Source organism: Budorcas taxicolor, chromosome 12 (assembly GCF_023091745.1).
Source record: "Budorcas taxicolor isolate Tak-1 chromosome 12, Takin1.1, whole genome shotgun sequence".
NCBI lineage: Eukaryota > Metazoa > Chordata > Mammalia > Artiodactyla > Bovidae > Budorcas > Budorcas taxicolor.
In genome coordinates, this window is record NC_068921.1 from 2,302,794 (window position 1) to 2,323,608 (window position 20,815).

Genomic DNA, 20,815 nt, shown 5'->3' on the forward strand with positions numbered 1-20,815 from the left:
AAAACCATTTTGCCTTTTTGCATTTCTTTTTCTTGGGGATGGTCTTGATCTCTGCCTCTTGTACAATGCCACAAATCTCCATCCATAGTTCTTCATGCACTCTGTCTATCAGATCTAATCCCTTGAATCTATTTGTCACTTCCACTGTATAATCGTAAGGGATTTGATTCTAGTCATACCTGAATTGGTCTAGCTGTTTTCCCTACTTTCTTCAATTTAAGTCTGGATTTGGCAATAAGGAGTATATGATCTGAGCCATAGTCAGCTCCCAGTCTTGTTTTTGCTGACTGTATAGAGCTTCTCCATCTTTGGCTGCAAAGAATATAATTAATCTGATTTTGGTGTTGACCATCTGGTGATGTCCATACGTAGAGTCTTCTCTTGTGTTGTTGGAAGAGGCTGTTTGCTATGACCATTGCATTCCTTTGGCAAAACTCTGTTAGCCTTTGTCCCACTTCGTTTTGTACTCCAAGACCAAATTTGCCTTTTACTCCAGGTATCTCTTGACTTCCTACTTTTGCATTCCCATCCCCTATAATAAAAAGGACATCTTTTGGGGGTGTTAGTTCTAGAAGGCCTTGTAGGTCTTCATAGCACCATTCAGCTTCAGCTTCTTCAGCATTACTGGTCAGGGCATAGACTTGGATTACCGTGATATTGAATGGTTTGCCTTGGAAATAAACAGAGATCCTTCTGTTGTTTTTGAGATTGCATCCAAGTACTGCATTTTGACTATGATGGCTCCTCCATTTCTTCTAAGGGATTCTTGCCCACAGTAGTAGATATAATGGTCATCTGAATTAAATTACCCATTCCAGTCTATTTTAGTTTGCTGATTCCTAAAATGCTGATATTCATTCTTGCCATCTCCTGTTTGACCACTTCCAATTTGCCTTGATTCATGGACCTAACATTCCACGTTTCTATGCAATATTGCTCTTTACAGCATCAAACTTTACTTTCATCACCAGTCACATCCACAACTGGGTGTTGGTTTTGCTGGTCTGTCTCTTCATTCTTTCTGGATCTTCACTGATTCTGATTCTCCACTGATCTCCAGTAGCATATTGGGCACCTACCAACCTGAGTTCATCTTTCGGTGTCCTTTTTTCTTTTTCTTTTCTTTTTGCCTTTTCATACTGTTCATGGGGTTCTCCAAGCAATAATGCTGAAGTGGTTTGCCATTCCCTTCTCCAGTGCACCACGTTTTGTCAGAACTCTCCACCATGACCCATCTGCCTTGGGTGGCCCTACATAGCATGGCTCATATTTTCATTGAGTTAGACAAGGTCGTGTTCCATGTGACCAGATTGGTTACTTTTCTGTGATTGTGGTTTTCATTCTATCTGCCCTCTAATGGAAACTGATAAGAGCCTTGTGGAAGCTTCCTGATGGAAGAGACTGACTGAGGCCTCAGGTTGTCTCCTAAAGAGCCTCTGTAGGTCTCGGGGTTATCAAATTGTGGCCTTCTCTGTGGAATGAAGAATATTTCATCAAGTAGTTAACACCTTCCATTATGGGAGGTGGGGGATACATTCTGCAAAAGAGCTCAAAGATGTTGGTATGTGTATTCTTTGCGAGGGAACCAGAACCCTGCCCCAAGTTTGTGCTATTATTTTATAAAAATTAGTTATTGGTTGTGCTGGGTCTTTTTTGCTGCATGCCAGCTTTCTCTAATTGCAGTGAGTAGAAGTAACTCTCTAGTTGCAGTGCATGGACTTCTCATTGAGGTGACTTCTCTTATTATGAAGCACAGACTCTAGGCACACAGGCTTCAGTAGTTGCAGCACATGGGCTCAGTACTTGTGGCACATGGGCTAAGTTGCTCCGTGGCATGTGGAATTTTCCTGGACCAGGGATTGAACCTGTGTCCCCTGCATTGGCAGGTGGATTCTTGTCCACTGTACCACCAGGAAAGTCCCTGTGCCATTATTTTTTGGCTGCTCCTCCCTTGATTCTATATCCTCTCCCTTTTTCTCATTAGCAACTGTTGGAACCTGCCCTTTGGAACTCTGGTAAGACCATGGAGGTTGAAGCCTATTATTCCCTTCAAACAAGAAATGGGGGGTCCTTTCTGTAAAGGCTTTAATGCCCAGGGGCCACACAGGGTCTTACTTGGTTTCAAAAGCATGAAAAATTGAAAGAGTAAGGAGGAGAAAACTGCCATAAAAGTGAAACTGCACACCTCAGGTGGGACTTGAACCCACTGTCTTTTAACTGAAGTCACATATTAGGTCTCAGGGCTTAATGAAGCTCAGTCCTTCATGTGTCCTCACAGAAGGAATTCTGAAGGCAAAGTGATTGTTGAGAAATATCAGTAAGATCTTACAAAAAAACACTTGAAACTTATTGAGAGAGATACACTCCAGAGCCAGAGTGTGGTCATCTCAGAACACGAGAGACCCCAAATGTGAGGTAGTTTTGTAGGCTTTGCAATTTCATAGGCTAATGAGTAGGAGGATTATTCCAACTATTTGGGGGAAGAGATGAAGATTTCCAGGAATTGGGCCACTGCCAGATTTTGGCTGTTTGTGGTTGGTCTTGGAACTGTCATGGTACCTACAGACATGTAATTTAGCATGCTAACGTACTACAGTGAGCATATACTGAGGCTTAAGGTTGACTCAGAAGTCAAATTTGTGGCCATTTTCAACTCAGTTTGTTCTAACCAGTTTATGTTATATTCTGAATGTATGTCATTATTTTAAATGTTGTACCTTGTCCCCTTCCCTCATGTTTCAGAATTAGCTGGGGAAGGGGAAGGGGAGATAAACTATGAAGAGTTCAGTTTAATTGTGTCAAATTGGAGACATCTATTACGTATCTAAATGTTGCTGAACACACATTCTTATGCTCAACACAGTGAAGCCAAAAAATCCAAAATGTCGAAGTTTGGAGCAGAGAAACGCTTATTGCAGGGGAAAGCAAGGAGAATGGCTGGTTTGTCCTCAAAAACCTCAAATTCCCAAATAGGTTTCTGGGGAAAGTTTTTATAAGCGAAATTTGGGGTGAAGGCTACAGGGTGTATGCCTTTCTTCTGATTGGCTGACGGTGAGGTAATAGAGCAGTGCTCCAGAAATCTTGTGCTCAGCCAGAAGTCACCATGTTCCACCTGGGTGGAGACCTTGAAGGAAGAACTCTGACCCTGCCCCAAGGTTGCACTTTTGTTTGTTGACTCTTCCCTTATTTCTGCATCCTCTCCCCTGATTAGCAACTGCTTGAACTAGTCCTTTGGAACTGAGGGAAGATTAAGAAGGTTGAATGAAGCCCATTTCCTATTTTAAAAGAAAGAAAGAAAGAAAGAAACATGAAAAGGACCCCACTGCATCAAAAGTGTCCTTCTCAATTTCATAAGGGTCGTAATATTGTTACCTGAAATCTGGGTTTGCCTCTAGGTAAGTGACACAACCAAGCCAAAAGACACAACCAAGCAAAGATGGGGAGAGGTAAGGACGGATTACTTATAGCGAGTAAGGAGAATGTTGGGGGGGGGGGGGAGGGTTTTCCCAAAGCAGTGTTTCCCTGAACAGCAAAGCTGCAGAATTTTTAAGCTAAAGGTGCCTGCATATTCATGAAGGGCCTCAGGCAGAGGAAAAGTCAGCAAAGAATTGAGGCAAAGATGAACAGAGTTCAAGCTTTAGATGTCTGAAGTCACAAGGGTCAGAAAGGTCAACATCATTAATCCTTAGGTTCCAGCTGGTCTGGGATCTCAGCAAAAAGCTACCATCCTCCTCCACCTGGGTGGGGGCCTTCTAAAAGATTAGTGTGTTAGATTATGATGTGCCTTTGAGGCGTTCCTTTGAGGAGGAACTAGAACTCTGTTTTACATCACTCAACCATTGTTTCTTGACTGCTTCTCCTTTGTTCCTGCATTCTCTTAAATCATTAATTACTGAGACCTATTCAAGGGCACGGAGAAGGCAATGGCAGTATTCTTTGCAGGACTAATTTCAAGCAGTAATTTCCAGTACTCGTGCCTGGAAAATCCCATGGACGCAGGAGCCTGGTAAGCTACAGTCCTTGGGTCGCGAAGAGTTGGACATGACTGAGCGACTTCACTTTCACTTTTCACCTTCATGAATTGGAGAAGGAAATGGCAACCCACTCCAGTGTTCTTGCCTGGAGAATCCCAGGGACAGGGGAGCCTGGTGGGCTTCTGTCTATGGGGTCGCACAGAGTCAAACACTGCTGAAGCAACTTAGCAGCAGCAGCTCAGACACGACTGAAGTGACTTGGCATACACGAATGCATTGGAGAAGGAAATGGCAACCCACTCCAACATTCTTGCCTGGAGAATCCCAGGGATGGAGGAGCCGGGTGGGCTGCCATCTATGGGGTTGCATAGAGTCAGACACCACTGACATGACTTAGCATTCAAGGGCAAGCACTGAGGCAGACTTAGATCACAAAATGACTTAGGCCAAAATTGACTCCAAGTAGTGGTGGCTGTGCGGGCATAGGAGGGCCTAGAGGAGCTATCCCACGTTGAAGGTCAGGAAGGGTGGTGGTGAGGAAATATCCTTCGTCCAAGGTAGGGGAGCAGCGGCTGCCCTTTGCTGGAGCAGCTGTGAAGAGATACCCCATGCCCAAGGTAAGAGAAACCCAAGTAAGATGGTAGGTCTTGCAAGAGAGCATCAGAGGGCAGACACACTGAAACCATACTCACAGAAAACTAGTCAATCTAATCATACTAGGACCACAACCTTGTCTAACTAAATGAAATTAAGCCATGCCTGCAGGGCAACCCAAGATGGGCGGGTCATGGTGGAGAGGTCTGACAGAATGTGGTCCACTGGAGAAGGGAATGGCAAACCACTTCAATATTCTCACCTTGAGAACCCCAGGAACAGTATGAAAAGGCAAAATGATAGGATACTGAAAGACGAACTCCCCAGATCAGTAGGTGCCCAACACGCTACTGGAAATCAGTGGAGAAAAAACTCCAGAAAGAATGAAGGGATGCAGCCAAAGCAAAAACAATACGCAGCTGTGGATGTGACTGGTGATAGAAGCAAGGTCCGATGCTGTAAAGAGCAATATTGGATAGGAACCTGGAATGTCAGATCCATGAATCAAGGCAAATTGGAAGTGGTCAAACAAGAGATGGCAAGAGTGAATGTCGACATTCTAGGAGTCAGTGAACTAAAATGGACTGGAATGGGTGAATTTCACTCAGATGACCATTACATCTACTACTGTGGGCAGGAATCCCTCAGAAGAAATGGAGTAGTCATCATGGTCAACAAAAGAGTCTGAAATGCAGTACTTGGATGCAATCTCAAAAACGACAAAATTATCTCTGTTCATTTCCAAAGCAAACCATTCAATACCACAGTTATCCAAGTCTATGCCCCAACCAGTAACGCTGAAGAAGCTGAAGTTGAACGGTTCTATGAAGACCTACAACACCTTTTAGAACTAACACCCAACAAAGATGTCCTTTTCATTATAGGGGACTGGAATGCAAAAGTAGGAACTCAAGAAACACCTGGAGTAACAGGCAAATTTGTCCTTGGAATGTGGAATGAAGCAGGGCAAAGGCTAATAGAGTTTTGCCAAGAAAATGCACTGGTCATAGCAAACACCCTCTTCCAACAACACAAGAGAAGACTCTACACATGGACATCACCAGATGGTCCACACCAAAATCAGATTGATTCTATTCTTTGCAGCCAAAGATGGAGAAGCTGTATACAGTCAACAAAAACAAGACCAGGAGCTGACTGTGGCTCAGATCATGAACTCCTTATTACCAAATTCAGACTCAAATTGAAGAAAGTAGGGAAAACTGCTAGACCATTCAGGTATGACCTCAATCAAATCCCTTATGATTATACAGTGGAAGAGACAAATAGATTTAAGGGCCTAGATCTGATAGATAGAATGCCTGATGAAATATGGAATGAGGTACGTGACACTGTACAGGAGACAGGGATCAATACCATCCTCATGGCTGTCTGGGGAGGCCTTACAAATAGCTGTAAAAAGAAGAGAGGTGAAAAGCAAAGGAGAAAAGGAAAGATATGAGCATCTGAATGAAGAGATCCAAAGAATAGCAAGAAGAGATAAGAATGCCTTCTTCAGCGATCAATGCAAAGAAATAGAAGAAAAGAACAGAATGGGAAAGACTAGAGATCTCTTCAAGAAAACTAGAGAAACCAAGGGAACAATTCATGCAAAGATGGGCTTGATGAAAGACAGAAATGCTATGGACCTAACAGAAGCAGAAGATATTAAGAAGAGGTGGCAAGAATACACAGAACTGTACAAAAAGGATCTTCACAATCCAGATAACCACGATGGTGTGATCACTCATCTAGAGCCAGACATCCTGGAATGTGAAGTCAAGTGGGCCTTAGAAAGCATCACTATGAAGAAAGCTAGTGGAGGTGATGGAATTCCAGTGGAGCTATTTCAAGTCCTGAAAGATGATGCTGTGAAAGTGCTGCACTCAATATGCCAGCAAATATGGAAAACTCAGCAGTGGCCATAGGACTGGAAAAGGTTAGTTTTCATTCCAATCCCAAAGAAAGGCAATGCGAAAGAATGCTCAAACTACTGCACAATTGCACTCATCTCACATGCTAGTGAAGTAATGCTCAAAATTCTCCAAGCCAGGCTTCAGCAATATGTGAACTGTGAACTTCCTGATGTTCAAGCTGGATTTAGAAAAGGCAGAGCAACCAGAGATCAAATTGCCAATATCTGCTGGATCATGGAAAAATCAAGTGAGTTCCAGAAAAACATCTATTTCTGCTTAATTGACTATGCCAATGCCTTTCACTGTGTGGATCACAATAAACTGTGAAAAATTCTGAAAGAGATGCGGATACCAGACCACCTAACCTGCCTCTTGAGAAATCTGTATGCAGGTCAAGAAGCAACAGTTAGAACTGGACATGGAACAACAGACTGGTTTCAAATAGGAAAAGGAGTACATCAAGGCTGTATATGTCACGCTGCTTATTTAACTTATATGACGAGTACATTATGAGAAATGCTGGACTGGAAGAAACACAAGCTGGAATCAAGATTGCTGGAAGAAATATCAATAACCTCAGATATGCAAATGACACCACCCTTATGGCAGAAAGTGAAGAGGAACTCAAAAGCCTCTTGATGAAAGTGAAAGTGGAGAGTGAAAAAGTTGGCTTAAAGCTCAACATTCAGAAAATGAAGATCATGGCATCTGGTCCCCTCACTTCATGGGAAATAAATGGAGAAACAGTGGAAACAGTGTCAGACTTTATTTTGGGGGGCTCCAAAATCACTGCAGATGGTGACTGCAGCCATGAAATTAAAAGACGCTTACTCCTTGGAAGAAAAGTATGACCAACCTAGATAGCATATTCAAAAACAGAGACATTACTTTGCCGACTAAGGTCCATCTAGACATGGCTATGGTTTTTCCTGTGGTCATGTATGGATGTGAGAGTTGGACTGTGAAGAAGGCTGAGCGCCGAAGAATTGATGCTTTTGAACTGTGGTGTTGGAGAAGACTCCTGAGAGTTGCTTGGACTGCAAGGAGATCCAACCAATCCATTCTGAAGGAGATCAGCCCTAGGATTTCCTTGGAAGGAATGATGCTAAAGCTGAAACTCCAGTACTTTGGCCACCTCATGCAAAGAGTTGACTCATTGGAAAAGATTCTGATGCTGGGCGGGATTGGGGGCAGGAGGAGAAGGGGACGACAGAGGATGAGATTGCTGGATGGCATCACTGACTCGATGGATGTGAGTCTGAGTGAACTCTGGGAGTTGGTGATGGACAGGGAGGCCTGGCGTGCTGCAATTCATGAGGTCTCAAAGAGTCGGACATGACTGAGCAACTGAACTGAACTGATGTTAGGAAAACCATGCCTGTTTCTTTTTGAGGGGATCCACTAACCTAGATAGAATAATCCTCAATTACAAAGTGATAATATTCATTCCAAAGCCAAGTGCATAAACATTTTCATATATTTATAATTTTTAAGACCCATCTTATGATTGCTTATGTGGTTATATAAATATCTGGAGGTTTAAAATTAATTAGCCCTTATGTTAACATATTATTTTCCCAAATGAACAGGAATTATAACAACTAACTGCAAAGAGTGTTATACAAGAATAAGCAAAGGGAGAATTTGATCTAACTTATTTATCATCTAGGCAGAGCTATGGTTTTTCCAGTAGTCACGTATGGATGTGAGAGTTGGACTATAAAGAAAGCTGGGTGCTGAAGAATTGATGCTTTTGAACTGTGCTGTTGAAGAAGACTCTTCAGAGTCCCTTGGACTCCAAAAAGATCCAACCAGTCCATCCTAAAGGATATCAGTCCTGAATATTCATTGTTCTTTGGAAGGACTGATGTTGAAGCTGAAACTCCAATACTTTGGCCACCTGATGCGAAGAGCTGACTCATTGGAAAAGACCCTGATGCTGGGAAAGATTGAAGGCGAGAGGAGAAGGCGACGAGAGAGGATGAGATGGTTGGATGGCATCACTGACTCAATGGACATGACTTTGAGTAAACTCTGGGAGTTGGTGATGGACAGGGAGGTCTGGTGTGCTGCAGTCCATGGGGTCACAAAGAGTCGGACATGACTCAGTGATGAACTGACTGGTTTTGCATATTAATCACATAATTTGGAATTTTTTGTATTTTAAATAAAAGTACACACATTCCTTCACTCTGGCTACTGTTGATTTCACTTCTGAAGTCATCTGCACTGACAAAACTATGAAAATTGAAAACTATTGATCCCAGTTTATCCACATGTACTTGAGAGAAATAAAATCTGGTTCATTTCTAATTTTTTCTTTTTTTAATTCATGAGCTTATATCTGGCGTTCAGTCATGCAGGACTGTAATTTGCTACTCATGTTCTCTTTATTTTAAAGTCAGCTTATTTGAGTCTCTGGTGTCAGAACAAATGTATCCAGAGTTCCAAAGCATGTACATCACCCTTTTCATTTCACAGCCACTCAGAACACAATCTATGCTGACCCCAGGCCAGTGGGTCATAGTAACCCTGATGCCTGTGAGTCAGAGACAAATGGAGGTGTGAAGCAGAAATACAGTTACATTTATGTCATTACTTCTGTGATTCAGTTGATTCAACTTGGACATTTTATCACATTTTTCACTTGTTTCAACAGCCTTTAGGTAAACAATAAAAGAACCTTGGATTTCAATTAGCAGGAAACATTCTTAGATGGTAAAAAGAATGAAGAGAGGAATGAGGGAAGGATGCAGTTAAGGGTAAAGATAGAATTTTTTTTTTAAAGAAAAGGAAGAAAGTATGGGAAGGAGAGAGGGGAAAAATGAACCAAGGACTCCAAATCCAACTGTGGGTTTATTACATTTTCTCCAGTGTTTTGCTGCATCTCATTTCCTAGCCACTACTTTGCTAAGTAGTTTTCAGATTCTGACTAGTCTGGTTTTGTGATTTCTGTCCATCTAATTATTTTTCTTCTATTGATATTAACCCTCAGAGAACTTAGAAACAGATATGTTTGCCTATTTACCTAAACATAACATTTTGATCTAAGCAAAAATCCAAAGTGAAGAGCTGATTATACAATTAACAGCATACTCCATTTTAACCTCAAGATCACCAAGAGTTCCTTCCTAACCTCCTGAGGAAGGGATAGGCTCCCCCTCATCAGCGAGAACTACAATAAATCTGAAATCTCATGCTTGGACTGCTATCTGTGAATAAAATGTGTTTGAATACAGAAAGCTGCAGACTGGTATTTTTAAATTAAATTATCCAGGTAATTACACAATTCTTCATATCATTACCCTATTAGCAGCTTAAGCTGATATATGCATCGACTACGCTAAGGGCTTGTCTGAATGCTAACTTTTTATTCTGCTTAGTTGCAACCATTGAGGTTTCCTATATTCCTTTTATTGGCCAGTCATGTCCGACTCTTTGTGACCCCATGGACCGTAGCCCACTAGGCTCCTCTGTCCATGGGATTTTCCAGGCAAGAACACTGGAGTGGGTAGCCATCCCTTCTTCCAGGGGCTCTTCCTAACCCAGGGATCAAACTGAGGTCTCCTATATTTCAGGCAGATTCTTTACCATCTGAGCCACCAAGGAAGCCTTTTTCAGTCACTAGTTTCAAAAGAAATGTAAGGAAGAAAAAAAAAAAGCTAGAAAGAAGAAGGAAAGATGAGTGATTTGATCATCACAAACCGCAGAACCCTGTTAAAAAGTATTTGTACTTTAAAAAATCTTTTTTGCTGAAAGCTTTTTCAGGAGAAATAAATTATACTGACTCTATATAAATAAAAGCAGAAAAAGAGCAAAGACGAACATGAACATATATTACCAATGCCATTCATCAAATATACTTGACACTTCAATCTAATCCGGCAAATGAAAACACAGAAGTTTATAGAGTTATAGGAAGTAAGCAATTTAAACATACCAGGGCATGAGGTCATCTAACAATACAAGAAGGAAGATGTGCCCTTTCTTTCCTCTTTCATTCTTTCACTTCTCTCAGATACTGATTGATATCCATGTCTCTCACAGGGTGAGGTGATCTTCAAATCAGATAATTAATAACAGCAGTCCAAACGTTCCTGAACAATCCTCCTTGCTCTAATGTCATAAAATAAAAGGACTTTTCATGCATTTCACACCATCATTGTAGTGCAGGGTTTCTCTTTCCATAATAAAGTAATACATTTCTTAACTAATTAGTTCATTAATTTTAAATGTGATTCCAGTTTAAAAAAAATACTTGTTGAGACAGTTAATCCTTCTTAAAAGTGTGTGAGGTGATAAAAAACAGTTCCCTGAGCACTGTCACCACCAATCATTAATGGTCTGAATGGGTGAGGAAATACAGAGCTGAGAAAACGCATCTCATTTGTTTATGAAGGCAAACCTCCAAGGCTGCTTTATAACCAGAAATCATATCGACGTCATGCAGATGCTGTGGTAAACTTTACGGTTCCAATTAGGAAAGGACAGTTTTCAATGCACGGCTCAAACGCTTTGCTAGTCTATATGTAAATACTTCACTAAAACCACTGAACGGTGATGGAGTTCAGTATTAATATCGCAAATTAAAGATGACATCTGAATGCATACTATCCAGAAGAGTGATCAGCACTCATGGCAAGGCAATCATCAGCGGCTTAAGCAACTTTCAAGCACCATGGGGGAAAAAACAAATGTGATGGAGCTTGGAAATTGCACTGGTGCATGAAGAACATACCATAGAGCAACTGCCGATTGACCTGGTGATGAAGTGGAGGATACGACCATATGTTGCCATAAAGGATATTTGGAAACAGCCTTGAGAATACCCCCCAAGAGCTCATGACTATTACCTGGTGTATTCCCATTAATTGACAATGTAAACTTTATCTGTAAGAGTGAAATAAGCTGTCAAAATAACTGCCTGTCCTGGGAGGAAAAAATTGCCTGAACAATGATGATCACACCCAGCACATTTTTCCACCAGAAATATTGAAGGATTATGATGCCTGGATTTCCCTTAAGTTCCATCATCACTGCCTTGAAGAATGGTTTACTTGGATCATCTGGATTGGGAAAATAAACATGTTAACATGAAAATTGGAATAGAAAGTCATATGAGAGGTAAGAGATGATCAGAGAATTTAGAATCCCAAACACATTAATCCCAGACTTAGAATCCTGAGTCTGTGATATTCTAAGGATACTACTCTGAGCCTGCATCCTTTGGGAAATCAGATTTTACTTCTAGAAACCAGTCATATGAAGTAAGCAAGGGAGTCAGCACTGACGGCCTCAGACACGAGGCCTAAATCCAAGAATCCCCCCAAAGGAAGCCACGCCGCTCTGCAGACACCGGTCCCTCACTTCTTCCTTCATGTTGGGAAAAAGGCAAGAAGTGAAAATGAACACAGATGCAAAGAGATATTATTTTCCCATGACAGCCTGTGCTGGGGTCACAAGGACAGACTGTGAGGGAAAGTCTGCTGAGGTTCAGTTCCTGGCCCTTCTACCTTCCAGCCGTGTGGCCTTGGGTAGCTTACTTAATCTCTCTGTGCTTCAGCTTTCCTCTGTAAAATGTGGCCTCCTCACAGACCAGGGCTGGCCCTGTGTCCTACAGCTGCCATGCTTGCTGGGCTTGCTTGCTCAGTTGTATCCGAGTCTTTGCAACCCCATGGACCACAGCCTGTCAGACTCCTCTATTCATGGGGATTCTCCAGGTCAGAATACCGGAGTGGGTTATCACACCCTCCTCCAGGGGATCTTCCCAACCCAGGGATCGCACCCAGGTTTCCCGTATTGCAGGTGGATTCTTTCCTGTCTGAGCCACCAGGGAAGTGTTTTTTTGTCTTCCTGGCCCTAGAACAGTAAAGGGCCATGTTGAGAGAGTAAATTAAGGATCCAAGGTTGTTCTGGCCTCAGTTCATCCTCTCTCTGTTTCAAAAATGAGAAAGGGTTTTGTTTTTTTTAAAACATCCAATGGATGAGTTGTTGCTTTTAACTCCAGTTGTTGGATTCCACATTCCATTTATCGATTTACTTACTTATTTTTGTCTGTACTGCAGCATGCGAGGCTCTTAGCTTTCTGACAGGGACCAAAGCCATGCCCCCTGCAGTGGAAGCAGAGAGTCTTAACCGCTGGACCTCCAGGTAAGTCCCCAGAAGGGGAACTCGTCTCCTGGAGCCTCCTCACCCTGGCTGCTGAACCAGGGCCCAGGGTGTTCCTCCCCGCCGCCCTCTCCGCCTGCAGAGACCTGACGGCGGGCCGGGCCCACAGCGCCGTCCTGTGGCCTGCTGTGTGCTGTTTTCCCCCCAGGCTGCCCAGCTTTCAAGCGGGGCAGACAGAGCCAGCCCCAGGCAGAAAGTGGAGCCAAACGGCCTTGACCCCTGTGCCAACTCCATGGGCCTCGCCACTAGGGGAACCTCAAGCCTTCTCCCCTGGTTTTTTCTGGGGGGATTTGCATTAGAATCCTTGTCTCAGGGTCTTCTGGGGAAACCCAGACTAAGACACTCAGTTGGTGTTTTCTGCTGCTGTCACCGGAGTGTGAAAAAGGCTCGGGAACGCCGGTGGTTGCACACCTTTGGGTGCTAGAGACACTGTCAGCAGGCGCCTGTGAGCGGTGAACCAAGTGGAAAATGACCATCGACACTGGCAGGCCACGCTAATCTTCACGAATTTTATTTGTCAACTACTCTTTTTCGGAATATTCTTTTGTTCCAAGAGGCTTTCAACTAGGAGTATGTAAAGGAAAGGAACAGGAGATAGAAAGGGCACCAAGAGAACCCTGCTTCTGCTCTAATTGCCGTCAGCAGAGACAGGCTGCGCAGAACAGATGCTGTGTCAGGCTGAGATGCCCTCACCTGTACTTTTCCCGGAGGCTGACACCAGCAGGACGATGTGATGTGAGAGCGGGGTCCCTGTGACAACCATCTACCACGGCTGCACAATCCATAACAGCTGTGATGGAGAAAGCAACTGTAATCAAGGCACATTACCTCGCCTCTGTGAGATCAAACAATGCTCAGATTGATGGAGGCTACACTTTGATGCCTCCTGAAAAGTCTGTGTTTCTGGATATCGCTGAACTACCAAGGCTTTTCCTAAGGTAAGGTTAAAAAAATAATTGTGGTTTAGGCTCCTATTTCAAAAGGAGAACAAACTGCTATTTAAGTTCTGTGTGAGGACAACAGAGACCCCAAATATAGGCAGTGTCTCTGACCTGCTGTACCATAGAAGAAAAATAAAGCTGGGCCAGCCAATAATACCTGCCTTGAATTCAGGAGTAGTTGGAGTGCAGGCCAGGCAGGAGGCATTATTATTTTTTAATGGCTACTTTAACAGAGATGTACACGTGAGCCTTCTTCATGGGCAAAAAGCTTCCATTCTCTAAGATGCTTGTCACTCTCCAATTAAAAACATATTTATTGTCAAGGGGTAGTAGAATATTGGCTTCTTTCTACCTGTATTTTGCCTATTGTTGAAAACCTTACATAAAGAAAAAGCTAGAGGACGAGATGAGCTTCTTGTAAGTCCAGAGTGGGGAAATATTGCCACTTAAAAAATAACATTTCTGAAAGAAAGCAGAGGTGTCAGAGACAAACAGAAAAGGGGATGATGTGTCAGTCAGTCAATAGTCTTTATTGAACACTCACTGTGTGGGGAGAACACAAAAGGCATAATACACGCCTTGCTTGTTCTCCAGGAGCTTGGGATCCAAAGAAAGGACAAGAATTAACACAAGGAAACATGCATAAAGCATATGACTAATTGCAACTTAAAAGAGCCATGTGTGAATGAATGAGAAAGAATGTGTGCATGGGTGGGTGTGTGTGTTTAAAAGGAGCTTGAAAGTAAGATACAGTCCTGGTAATGAAATCAGAGAATAAACCACTGAACACAGGAGAAATGATACAAGAATACCAATTATCCTGTAGTACTTTTGTCTTTCAGTTGACTCTTCTCTGAGTGTAAATCAGAAGTGGAAATATAACACAGGATACCTTTCTTGTCATTGGGATGTCGAGTAACTGGCATCCTCCCTTGTCTGATAGCTGACGCTTCAAAGATATGCATCATATGTATCACTGTTCCACCTCACGAAAGTGATTTGACTTGAAAATGCAATGACAGGGAGCCATATTGGGGAACAGAAATTGTTTACATAATTGCTTGGTCTGTTGGTGAATACAGACCTTCATTTAGAATTCATTATTTTATAAACTGCACAAAGGGATTTCTAAGTTGTCAAGCTTGGTTTGTAAAAAATAAAATAAAAAGATAATGATAAAATGTCTGGCACCAGCTTTTCTGACTGTGATTTTTTTTCCTTCATTCTATTCATCTTCCCAGTCATAGCAGGTACTCCATCAGCTGTGATAGCTGCTATTTTCTCTGGATTTAGATCAAACAACCTCAGAACATCCATCAGGGCCATTTTTACATCCTTTCTCCTTTGATGCCAAACCCCAAAGATTCCCTCTCACGTAGAGTCTGCAAGTTGTTGGACTGACGAGCATTAGTAACCTTGGAATGTCACCCAGATGCAGCTTTCATACTGGAGGAGGCTAATGAATTTTGCTGCGACCAACTTGGTCTTGAAATGATTTTTCTTTAGGTCACCTTGCATAGTTAAAATACTTTTCTTTCTCATAGTTTACTTTTTGTCTGCCCAGTGAACGTGGCAGAGAAGACTGGGCCAGAGAACAACAGTTCGTAGTGCAAAATTCTGATGTGTGCTTTTAACACTGAACATTCTTAAATCATCTCAACAAAACCTTATTTTTTACACACACATATTAAAATTATATTAAGGGTACATATATTGTTTGGTTTTATTTTTAAAGGATATCTTATGCTTAAAATGTTAAAAACCCTAAAGTGTGGACTTTACTTTGATGATCATATTTAGCAGATGAGGACCATCAAAGCAATTAAAGCTTTGTCCAGATTAAAAAATGTACAGTCTCAAAAGCCCATATCAGAATTTTGTGCTCTAGACTCTCTTGTTCTGGGGCTTAGTCCTCTCTGCCACCCGTAGTCAGCAACCAAAAGAAAACCAGGAGAAAACGACCTAATGAAAAATCATTTTACACACACACACACGAGACTTTTAAGTATAAATACAATTTTCATTCGGTTCAGTCTGTCATTTCCGACTCTTTGCGACCTCATGGACTGCAGCACGCCAGGCCTCCCTGTTCATCACCAACTCCCAGAGCTTGCTCAAATTCATGTCCATTGAGTCGATCATGCCATCCAACCATCTCATTCTCTGTTGTCCCCTTCTCCTCCAGCCCCCAATCCCTCCCAGCATCAGGGTCTTTTCAAATGAGTCAGCTCTTTGCATCAGGTAGCCAAAGTATTGGAGTTTCAGCTTCAACATCATTCCTTCCAATGAATATTCAGGATTGATTTCCTTTAGGATGGACTGGTTGGATCTCCTTGCAGTCCAAGAGACTCTCAAGAGTCTTCTCCAACACCATAGTTCAAAAGCATCAATTCTTCAATACTCAGCTTTCTTTATAGTCCAAACTCTCACAGCCATACATGAGTACTAGAAAAAACCGTAGCCTTGACTTGACCTTCGCTGGCAAATCAACATATCTGCTTTTTAATATGCTGTCTAGGTTGGTCATAACTTTGCTCCCAAGGAATAAGCGTCTTTTAATTTCATGGCTGCAGTCACCATCTGCAATGATTTTGGAGCCCAAAAAAATAAAGTCTGCCAATGTTTCCACTGTTTCCCCATCTATTTGCCATGAAGTGATGGAACCAGATGCCATGATCTTAGTTTTCTGAATGTTGAGCTTTAAGCCAACTTTTTCACTCTCTTCTTTCACTTTCCATCAAGAGGCTCTTTAGCTCTTCTTCACTTTATGCCATAAGGGTAGTGTCATCTGCATATCTGAGGTTATTGATATTTCTTCCAGCATCCCTGATTCCAGCCTGTACTTCTTCCAGCCCAGCATTTCTCATGATGTACTCTGCATATAAGTTAAATACACAGGGTGACGATATACAGCTTTGACGTACTCCTTTTCCTATTTGGAACCAGTCTGTTGTTCCATGTCCAGTTCTAAATGTTGCTTCTTTACCTGCATACAGGTTTCTCAAGAGGCAGGTCAAGTGGTCCTGGTATTCCCATCTCTTTTTTTTCCACAGAATTTTCCAGTTTATTGTGATCCACACAGTCAAAGGCTTTGGCATAGTCAATAACCAGAAATATATCTTTTTCTGGAACTCTCTTGCTTTTTCCATGATCCAGTGGATGTTGGCAATTTGATCTCTGGTTCGTCTGCCTTTTCTAAATCCAGCTTGAAAATCTGGAAGTTCACAGTTCACATACTGTTGAAGCCTGGCTTGGAGAATGCTGAGCATTACTTTACTAGCGTGTGAGTTGAGTGCAATTGTGTGGTAGTTTGAGCATTCATTGGCATTGACTTTCTTAGGGACTGGAATGAAAACTGACCTTTTCCCACTCCTATGGCCACTGCTGAGTTTTCCCAAATTTGCTGGCATGTTGAGTGCAGCACTTTTCACAGCATCATCTTTTAGGATTTGAAATAGCTCAGTTGGAATTCCATCACCTCCACTAACTTTGGTCGTAGTGATTCTTCCTAAGGCCCACTTGACTTCACATTCCAGGATGTCTGGCTCTATATGAGCGATCACACCATCATGATTATCTGCGTCATGAAGACCTTTTTTGTACAGTTCTTCTTGCCACATCTTGTTACTATCTTCTGCTTCTGTTAGGTCCGTACCATTCTGTCCTTTATTGAGCCCCTCTTTGCATGAAGTGTTCTCTTGGTATCTCTAATTTTCTTGAAGAGATCTCTAGTGTTTCCTATTCTATTGTTTTCCTCTATTTCTTTGCACTAATCACTGAGGAAGGCTTTCTTATGTCTCCTTGCTATTCTTTGGAACTCTGTATTCAAATGGGTTTATCTTTCCTTTTCTCCTCTGCTTTTTTGCTTCTCTTATTTTCACAGCTATATAGGCATGCACAAAAATTTGCTGGTCCTTCAAAACAACTGAGTTCCACTGGTTCAAGAGCCAAATGGCAACCCACTCCAGTACTCTTGCCTGGAGAATCCCATGGACAGAGGAGCTTGGTGGGCTATAGTCCACGGGGGTCGCAAAGAGTCGGACACGACTGAGCGACTTCACTCACTCACTCACTCACTTAGTGTAGGGCTATAATATGCTAAACTATTTCTGTTCTGTAATGTGCTCATGTAGAGAAGAGTGTCCATGTGGGCAGGTCGAGAGTTCAGGATTCACTTATTTACGTAATTAATAACATTTGCTGACGACGACTAATAGTCGTCAGCAAATATTATTAATTAATTCATGGGGTCGCAGAGTCGGACACGACTGAGCAACTGAACTGAACTCAACTGAGTGATATACATTTCGACTGTTTACCCCCACCCCCATGCTCAGGGGCAGAAGAGACCCTCAAAATTTCAATCGAGACAAATTAAAGAGAGTGCAACTTGAGTTTTCCACCCTCTCTCCAGTTTCTAACAGCTGCGTTACCGTGGTAACAGGGGTCCCGCAGCGAGCGTGGGGCCGGGGGAGACTCGCCTGCCGGCTTGTCCTGCTGCGCCTGCGCCGCTCTTCTCCGCCAGGGTACGCGCTCCGCGGTTTCCGGACCCGCCCGCCGGTCAACGCGAAGGGTTCGCGCACGGCTGTACCTCTCCATCCGCGGGCGCCCAGAGCGCCCCGTCTCCCTTTCCTGCCTGCACGCGGCTCCCACGGCTTCGTTCCTTTCCCCTAACCCCGCCTGAACGCGGCTCCAACGGCGCTTGAGGACCCCGGACCTGAAACTGTCTGGGGCTATCCTCCCGTGCCGGCCCCTCTCCACTCTCTAAATGCCAATTCTGGTTTAGTAAGACTGGCGTGGCCTGCATCTCTCCGGGGCGGGACTAGGCACAAAATTCAGGGGAGTGACAGAAAACTTAGCAATCAAGATCAATGATGTTTTAATGCAACAGTAATAGTATTTAATGCAATATTTGAAATATATTTATTAAAATTAAATTACCTTACGGTTTATTAAATTATATTAATATTTGTTAATGATCATAATACACGTTTATAAAAATAATAATGCAATATTTATATTTAATACAACATTTTGAAAATACTAATTTTACCCCCAAAACCCATGATGAACTGAATATCCAGCTTTTAAATGCAGAATTAAATATCCCAAGCAATGTTAATCTGTCCACATTTTTAGCAGCAAGGCCTCAGAGTCTAACACATCTTAATTTCCTCCAAGAGGTAACATTTACCCCCCATTTTACCAGTTGTGTACCAACGTGCTTAATCTGAGCCCATGTTAGGACCACTGATACTTGTACATCTGTCGGACCCTCACCACTAAGGTGAAGTGGAAACTATAACTTGATGAGGAAACACTCTAGAGCAGTGGTTCTAAAGTGAGGGAGCAAATTTAGCAATGCTTGGAACGTCCTGGCTCGTCAGAAGATCTGAGGGCTCTACTGGCATCTAGTAAGGAGAAGCCAGGGATGCTGCTGAGCACCGTACATCGCACAAGACAGCAGTGCGTGCGTGTGTGCTGAGTCGCTTCAGTCGTGTCCTGTTCTGAGACCCTATGTATAGCAGCCCATCAGGCTTCTCTGTTCATGAGATTCTCCAGACAAGAATACTGCAGTGGATTGCAAGTGCCCTCCTCCCAGTGATCTTCCTGACCCAGGGATCTTCCTGACCCAGGGATTGAACCTAGTTCTTTTATGTCTCCTGTATGGCAGGTTGGCAGGCAGATTCTTTACCACTGAGGCCACCTAGGAAGACCATATTGCAATACATGAACCGTGAACTCCCTGATGTTCAAGCTGGTTTTAGAAAAGGCAGAGGAACCAGAGATCAAATTGCCAACATCCGCTGGATCATGGAAAAAGCAAGAGAGCTCCAGAAAAACATCTATTTCTGCTTTATTGACTATGCCAAAGCCTTTGACTGTGTGGATCATAATGAACTGTGGAAAATTCTGAAACAGATGGAAATATCAGACCACCTGACCTGCCTCTTGAGAAACCTGTATGCAGGTCAGGAAGCAACAGTTAGAACTGAACATGGAACAACAGACTGCTTCCAAACAGGAAAAGGAGTATGTCAAGGCTGTATATTGTCACCCTGCTTATTTAACTTATATGCAGAGGACATCATGAGAAATGCTGGCTGGAAGAAGCACAAGCTGGAATCAAGATTGCTGGGAGAAATATCAATAACCTCAGATGTGCAGATGACACCACCCTTATGGCAGAAAGTGAAGAGGAACTCAAAAGCCTCTTGATGAAAGTGAAAGAGGAGAGTGAAAAAGTTGGCCTAAAGCTCAACATTCAGAAAACGAAGATCATGGCACCCGGTCCCCCTCACTTCATGGGAAATAGATGGGAAACAGTGGAAACAGTGTCAGACTATTTTGGGGGGCTCCAAAATCACTGCAGATGGTGACTGCCGCCATGATGCTTACTCCATGGAAGAAAAGTTATGACCAACCTAGATACCATATTGAAAAGCGAGACATTACTTGCCAACAAAGGTCCATTTAGTCAAGGCTGTGGTTTTTCCAGTGGTCATGTATGGATGCAAGAGTTGGACTGTGAAGAAAGCTGAGCACTGAAGAATTGATGCTTTTGAACTGTGGTGTTGGAGAAGACTTTTGAGAGTCCCTTGGACTGCAAGGGTATCCAACCAGTCCATTCTGAAGGAGATCAGCCCTGGGTGTTCTTTGGAAGGAATGATGCTAAAGCTGAAACTCCAGTACTTTGGCCACCTCATGCAAAGAGTTGACTCATTGGAAAAGAGCCTGATGCTGGGAGGGATTGGGGGCAGGAGGAAAAAGGGACGACAGAGGATGAGATGGCTGGATGGCATCACCGACTCGATGGACGTGAGTTTGAGTGAACTCCGGGAGTTGGTGATGGACAGGGAGGCCTGGCGTGCTGCTATTCATGGGATCGCAAAGAGTCGGACACAACTGAGCGACTGAAATGAACTGAACTGAGAGCTATACGTGGTTTCCTGGTGGCTCAGATGGCAAAGAATCTGCCTGCACTGCAGGAGACTGGAGTTCGATCCCTGGGTCGGGAAGTTCCCCTGGAAAAGGGAATGACTACCCACTCTAATATTCTTGCTTACAGAATTCCATGGACAGAGGATCCTGGCAGGTTACAGTGCATGGGTCACGAAGAGTCAGACATGACTGAGCGATGATCACATAGCTATATATAGACTAATTTATATATAATATACATATAACATTATATATAATGTTAATATAGCATTTTCATCTCATA

The 20,815-nt window shown here is 42.9% G+C and overlaps 1 pseudogene; it reads left to right on the forward strand.

Annotated features, from left to right (window-relative positions):
- The window catches only part of LOC128057871 (ubiquitin carboxyl-terminal hydrolase 10-like), a 180,166-nt pseudogene that overhangs the window by 127,544 nt on the left and 31,807 nt on the right, over positions 1-20,815 (forward strand).